This window comes from Triticum urartu, chromosome 3 (assembly GCF_003073215.2).
Source record: "Triticum urartu cultivar G1812 chromosome 3, Tu2.1, whole genome shotgun sequence".
Lineage (NCBI taxonomy): Eukaryota > Viridiplantae > Streptophyta > Magnoliopsida > Poales > Poaceae > Triticum > Triticum urartu.
The window spans coordinates 81,132,960-81,141,184 of NC_053024.1; the positions used below are offsets into that span (position 1 = coordinate 81,132,960).

General features: G+C 35.2%; 1 pseudogene; it reads left to right on the top strand.

Annotated features, from left to right (window-relative positions):
• The first annotated feature begins 1,326 nt into the window (after positions 1-1,326).
• Positions 1,327-7,888, top strand: LOC125548025 (annotated as a pseudogene).
• The last annotated feature ends 337 nt before the right edge of the window (positions 7,889-8,225 follow it).

Genomic DNA, 8,225 nt, shown 5'->3' on the forward strand with positions numbered 1-8,225 from the left:
AGAATCCACCAGCGGTATACCACTGTCCAAGAACAGGATCGAGGAACTACAACCCATCTGGCCGAGCCCACCCAATCCCGAGTCAAGCGACCCCCATCAAGCCCCTCCTGGGCGAGACAAGCTCCAAGCAACGACCACACGCTGATGAGAGGCCACCGACCCACCTTGCCATGGCCACGGCGAAAAACGAGAATGTGGACAGGGAGATCATGAGACATGGGAGAAAGGTCCCGCCACCTGCCCCACACGCGGCTTCTCTTAAGCAGCACCGTCCGGCAGCGGCGAGGGGGTGGTGGGGAGGAGGGCTGTGGCGCGGTGGTGATGAGGGCGACACACCCGTATCACCCTATCAAGCGAACAGGGGGGGGGGGGGCTTCTCTGTCAGGTCTCGACAAATACTAGTGTTCATCGAGTGCCATAAGTCTCGACAAATACTAGTGTTCATCTGGTGCCACAAGTCTCATATAAGAGTTACACAAAATTATAAATAGGATCCAATTGTTTTCGAAGAAAATATACTTATCATAATATAATATAAAACGTATAATATCTCATGTACCCACAACATTTTCACAAAGGTTGCATAAAATTGTCACCAAGTTCCAATGGATCAACATTTTCAATATTGCTATTGTTTTGAAGATCTTGTCACCTGGAACACAAATGTTAGACATATCGTAGATTCAAATGATTCCAAGAAAATATAAATGAACAAGGAGAGAGAAGAACCTCTAGACCAGGTACTCCTCCCACGCATATATAGACTACTCACAATGGGGAGTAACTTTGATTAGTAACATGCATATGTTACTAGTCTATGTTACCACCTCCATAGTGGGGATCAACATATGTGTGGTGTCATGCAATACTTTATTTATTAGCTTCTAGACTCATCTTGTCTTGGCATGTGTGATGTTACTCATAGTATGAGTAACTAGTTATGTTACTCAATTCAACTCTCTCCTCACTAAATCATTGTCATAAAAGCAAATTTGCTGAGTTGAACATGTTAGTGTTGAAGTTATTCTCACCGTGAATAATACTCTTTTTTTCTCGTTGCTCCGGATCCGACTTGATTTATAAACGTTGAACCCTGAGAGTTGATACGTACACGACTCCATGTTACTAATATTTTTGTCCTTTTTGCCAACAAAAGGACAAGAGGACAAGTCGGCCTGGGTATCTCTATATATACCAGCACGGGCAGCACCTCCACACAGTACAGTACTTCCAAGTACACCTCTCACTTTGTTCTCCGAATCATTCGTATATCCAAACAACTCGATGGCAGCAGCTCACACGGACTGTTCCGGCCAGGAGGAGACGATGGCAACTTTTCACCCGACTTTGTGGGGAGATTACTTCCTTACACACCAGCCACAATCTTCAGGGAAGGTATTACTGTACATACTCGTAGTACTACATATAAAGTAGATGTCACAATCATTTGGAGATAACTATAGGGTATTGGAAATATTTTTTGCATGACACCGGCTTATTTAGGTAAATACACAGATGACTTCAATTTGCCGAACCAATGCAACAGCAAACATGCATGCATGCACACGTCGACCCAATTTTAAAGAAAAATTATTATATCTATTAAGTAAACTCATGATTTAGCTTTTCTCGTGAAAACATGACAATCATACTATGCCACGTTGTACACACAAAATACATTATTTGTACTCCCTCCGTCTGTGTTTATTAGACACATTCACATTTTGAGCCTAAGTTTGACCATACATTTGTGTAACATAATATGAATTATATGTAGCAAAACGTGTCACTGAAAACTTCCTTTGAATATGAATACGACAATATAATTTTGTTTGAAATATTACTTATATTTTACAAATCAAATCTAGAGTCAAAATTTGGCCCAAAATACAAGGGGGCCTAATAAACCCGGACGGAGGGAGTACAATGCAACATTAAATTGTTTTTCTAAATGACAGTCTGCACTATCATGAGGATTTGTTATCACAAATAGCGTTCAACAAACAAATGCTAGAAAACACCCATGATTTGTTTCGATGCTATGCAATGTTTACTGTGTGATGGGTATAGGTTTTAATTAGTTGTAACATCTTTTTATGTGTGAAAGAATTATTTTTCTCGGTCGAAACTTTTACAACAATAGTCACCATATTAGGTATAAATTAGATTCTACCATTATTTGTATTAATTAAGAATGTTTTTCTTATATAATATTTCATAGTTATTTGAGAGCAACTATTATTTTTAAATTGGCCAAGTAGCATATCGTAAAACCAAGAGTTGCACACCATTTGAAGTTTATTTGTAAAACCATGCAACTGCCTCATTGCATATTTCTAGAACTAAAATTGCTATAATATATTGAATGTGTGGCTATCCAAATTTCATTACATAGATATTAAATGGTTAGAACATTGACTAAAAAATAAGAATCAACTAACTTAGAAATAAATGTTCTAGTTTGTTAAGATATTTTAAAGGTGTGTCATGTTCATCACAGTTCTTGAAATTGTAGCATTATGGCAAACACTATGATGCAAAGCATTAGTGGTCCACATGATTGATTAGTAATACCATTTATATTATTGCAGCAACCTCAAATGAAAGAAAGAATGGAAGTTTTATTGGAGCAAGTAAGAACAGTAATAAAAGAGTCAAATGGAATACAAAAAGTAACAGAGCTTATACTCTTGCTTGAACGACTTGGCTTGGACTACCACTATGAGAATGAGATCGGGGAACTACTGGATGGCGTTTTGAACTCTGATTATGATGATAATAATCTACAGTTGGTTTCACTTTGATTTTATCTTTTGCAGAAAAATAGATATGACGTCTCATCTGGTAAGGCCTCATAAACTTACGCAACCAAGATATATAGCAATCAAACATTAATTTTTTGGAAATTATTAATGTCCATTTTCAATAATCATTGCAGATGTATTCAATAAATTTCAAGACAAACAAGGAGATTTCTTTCAATCGGATACAAATAGTTTATTGAGCTTATATAGTGCAGCACATATGAGGATCAAGGGAGAGCAAGTACTTGACAAGGCAATCTATTTCACTAAAAACACCTCCTTGGTGCATTAGAACATTTGGAATCACCATTTGTAGAGGAAGTGTCTTCTGCCCTTCTTACACCTCCTTTTAGAAGGGTTAGGATATTAGAAGCAAGAAGCTACATACCTTGTTATGAAAAAGAGGCTACACGAAATGAAGCCATATTGGAGCTTGCGAAATTGAATTTTAATATTCTTCAATTTCATTTCTGTGCGGAGTTAAAAGAGGTCACCTTGTAAGTTTCTTTTATAATTCTCTTCTTGAAATTATTCTACAATGCATTCTTTTTCTTCTAGTCATAAGAATGCCAACTGACTTATGTTATGTTCATTCTAGGTGGTGGCAGAAACTGAGCGTCGGATCAAATTTGAGTTTCATAAGAGATAGAATAGTAGAAACTTATTTTTGGATAAATGGAACTAGCTACAATCGCAAATATTCTTATTCTCGTATTATAGCAACAAAGATCACTGCTTTCATGACTATAATAGATGACATATTGGACACCTATGGTAGCACTAAAGAGAGCATGCAAATTGTAGAAGCAATTAATAGGTTAAATCCTCCTTCCCTTCACCAATTAGTTTTTTCTAATAATTACAATACATGTGTTTTATAATATTTTTAATATATGAACTAAATATATATATTATAATAAGCATGAAGATAAATAGCAATATCGAGTCATACAAACAGAAAAGAAATAGTGAAGTGTTGCATTATGAGTAGAATGTATTATGTCGGGTATGTCCTCATGACGCCCATGATTCTATTGGGATGGCATATTAGCTATATTACTATATTTTTTGTACCTTGTGTCTTAATACAATTTTTCTTTAGAAAAAGTGAAATAGTTATATTAAGTTGTCTACGTAATAAACATTGTACCTCACACACTAGTTACACTACAACTCCATAAATAAATAAATATTTTAGAACTATAAGTAATTCCATTTTGGCAACAAAATATAAAAAATGTAGAACCATTGGATTATGGTATTTCTAGTTCAAGAAACAATTTATTAATGCACATGTAAACATTAGAGTGAAAACTGGGACATCGTCATGGAGCGATATTTTTATAAGATATGAAGGAAAGTACTTTTGTTAATTATTCATTTAACTGTATTAAATTTTTGTAGAAACACAAATTCATTTCATTCTCGAAGTTTTTTAAATGCAGTATGAGTATTGCTTTATTAATTAGTAGTAGTATGGTATAACATAGTGAAATGCAGGTGGGATGAAGGTGCAATAGATGTGCTTCCAGAATACATGAAGGATATCTACTTATATTTGTTGGAAACATTTCATTCTTTTGAGGAGCATTTAGGACCTGAGAAGAGCTACCGCGTGGTTTATCTTAAAGAATCGGCAAGTATTATATTTTACCATAGAAAACTAGTTTGGCATATTGAAATGTGCACTTAGTATATTTTAATATGCATTCTCTTACTAATATTTGGTCGCCGTGTGCTGCCAAGATGAAATACCATGATCTAGCTAAGACTAGAAGTGGTATATTTTATTAATGTTGTTAGGCTGATATAAAGTAAAAATGGTAACATACTTTAAGTAAATAAATTAAAACCATATAGATCTGTTTGCAAGTCTACAAGAGAAAATACTTAACTTTCGCTTCAAATAGTGGAACTAGAACATGTAGGACTATGATGACCCGGTGAGCCTTTTGTAATGCTTCGTGTTTCTTAGCGTTAGAGCCAGTTATAAATAGTCATCACATAGAAATTGTCATTATTGCAACAATCCCATTTCGTAATTATGTGGCCCCGGGTGACGTTGCCCGAGATCCAAATTGCAGTTGCTACTCAAGCACTCATACATACATATCAAACTTAAGTCGATACCTATAGATGGTTGGATACAGGTTGCGATTCCAGCCCTATGCATTTGGTACATAACCCAAACACTTCTACAAAATTAATGAGACGGTGTACTAAAATCTAAACCAAGTCTTGGTTGAACTGATATAATGACCAATCGATCTAGATGGAAATTCTAGATAATTCAAACTTTGAAATAAGTATTGTAGGAAAAAATACTCCCTCCAATGCCCTTATGCAAGGCCACTTTGTTTTTCGTGTCAAACTTTGATTCATAATTTTGGTCAACAAAATATGGATATATGTCATACAAAACATACCATTAGAAAGTGCTTTAAAATGTGCATTCACTGACATACTTTTTGTGGCATATAACTCATGTTTTATTGGTAAAATTAATGGTCAAAGTTAGATATAAAAATATGAAGTGGCCTTATATAAGGGGATGCAGGGAGTACTAGGATAGTGGTTTCCACTGAACTCATTGACTCGTAGAATTTCAATCTTCTATTCCATATACTAGTGGTTAATAACTGACACTCAGGAAGTTAATCTTGTGTAGCTACGGGTGATAACGGTTAAGCATTAGAACAATGTTAAGCTTTCTCACCTGCTATAAGATGTGTCACGCCCGATACAATTTGTTCTATAATAAATATAATACTTGGATCATTAGGAACCTTTGGAATATATAATTTTATCATCAACAAGTGTGGTCTCTTCTTCTCTTATTCACGTGGGTGACTGCCAATAACATTAATTTTCTAGTTGTTAGAGTTGAAACACAATTATACATTTGAACAATATATTTATTAGTCCACCACACATTTTCGTTAGTAATCAATATCCATTTAGGGAGTTGGATGTACTTTCAATGAAACAATTTGGATGTAGGTCGTGTGATAAACCTAGCTAGTTCACATGTATGTAATTTTAACTTATTTTAAAATAGAGAAATGGGACAAGGTCTTCAATTTAGAAAAATCAGATGTTATCACATACATTTTTTGAACAAGATATGACTTACCAAAATAGAACACACCTTTAAACATTTCATGAGAGTACAAAATTAACCCACCAATTGACTTCTTGGCACTGTAATTATCTTTCATTTTCCCATATGTTGTTTGAAAATTTCATAGTATCAACGAATTGAGCATAGCTCGGAAGATTAGATTCCTTGTGGTGAACCTATCAACTGGGGTTTAAGTCCTATACTTTGAAAGGGTGCTTCCATTTTACTAGATTTATTCCAAGCTTTTTGTTCATTGGGAGTCGACGTTCCCTACAAGTTGTCCGTGGTAACTTCATTGATCTCAAGATTTTTTGGCTTAGCCTCTCAGAGGAGCCCATAGGGCTAGGGTGTGCATGCTTGTGTACATTGTGTGTGTGGGCGAGCGGGCTCTACGTGTGTGTATCTGAGCTGTGTTTGTACTAGGTTTCCAAAAAATTATAGTATGACTTACAATAATTCACTAAAATGGTATTGCTTTTCATGAAAGAGTTAGTGTTAATGTTGATATTTTTCATGAAAACCATATTCCCTAGTAAAATTTTCTTGTGTCCATTCCCCGCAAATGTAACTGTTGAAGTTTTGGATGACAAGATAACTTTATATATACCAAACATGTAGATGGACAATGGATAATTTCAATTTCGTATCTTTGTTTCAAACAATTTTAATCATTTTGTAATTCTTAGCAATATTACAAACATTTTGGGTGATTAATTTTGAAACAATGCAGTTCAAGAAATTAGTTCAAGCATACAACGCTGAACTAAAATGGCGTGATGAAAAATATGTGCCAAAGAAAATAAGCGAACATCTTGAAGTTTCAACGATAAGTATTGGGACATCTGTGGTAGCATGTGCTTTTCTCGTTTGCATGGATAACATAAATGCGTTGACTTTCAATTGGCTTTCTAGCGAGGCGAAACTTCTCAAGTCTTTTGCTATATTTGTACGGCTCAGGAACGACATGGCATCAACAGAGGTACACATTCTTAGAGATGTACTTGACTTCAAATGGATATTTTGCATGCATCTTGGGAAAGTTTTGCAGCGATTTGAACATAATTACTGTCATGTGTTTAAAGAAGTAGCTATACACAATAAATATTCAATCATATTTACCGTGACAATTTAAGGCACATATGTATCTTTTTGCATGCTTCCATGGTGATAACCACATATTGTTATGGTATTGCTAGAATATTTAAACTTTAATAGACATTTTTTTAAATGGAAGCTATAACCATTTTCAATCTTGCTTAGCTATGCAAGCTTGAAGTGAAACTGGACTAAGCATGCCCGACCTAGGCATGACGATGAATACGATGGCATTCATCGTAGAGAGTGGGGCCCATGAAACATGTGTGTCATGTGTAATATATACATTGGCTGCTATGTTTACAAGTTTCCTTGTCTTATGTATCTTGATCGATGGTAGCAAATAAATTCACTAAAGAAAGGTGAAACATAGCCCTTTGCATTATGAGATCTCAAGTGAGGAGCGGCAAAGTGGAACACAAATGTCTTTTTTTAATTTCTTTTAGAGGTCTTCTGAACATCCCTTTGATTAAACTAGCTATTGTACTAAAATATAATTGACACCTTCTACCATTATATGTGATTAAACTAGCTATTGTACTAAAACATAATTGACATTTTCTACCATTATATTTTGGAGCGTGAGCAACAAGGGATCCATTGTGCATCTACTATCCAATCTTACATGAAGGAGCATGAGACGACAAAAGATGACGCGTGTAAAGAGATAAAGGAACTTATTGAGAATTCATGGAAAGATATATTAAAACATTATTTGGAATTGATAGATCAACCAATGGTTGTGCCACAAATTATACTTGACCTTTCAAGAACCGTGGATAACATGTGCAAGCATACCGACGCATACACTAATTCAGAGACAATCAAGGATACTATAAGAATGCTTTTTGTTGATCCAGTGGAATAGATGTACGAAGCATGCATCCACAGGGGATAGAAAAGTAGCAGTTATACACTGCTTTTGCAACAATAATGCCCAGTCATGTTAGAATGGTGATCAAGAGCACTCTACTTAGATTGCCACCATGTTAATGTATCTTTTTTCAGTTAAACAAACGTGTCGTGCTCACTTCCGGGAATGTATGAGTGACATTAAACTTCGTTTTTATGCATTGGCTTTTTGAAACATAAATGCTTTCTTTCATTCATTTGCTCTGTGTGTGGTCCTACCCTAGTCCATTGTGCAAGCATAGAGATTCTTTCTTCCTCCTAGTATAATAGAAAATAATCATCAAAACTTATCC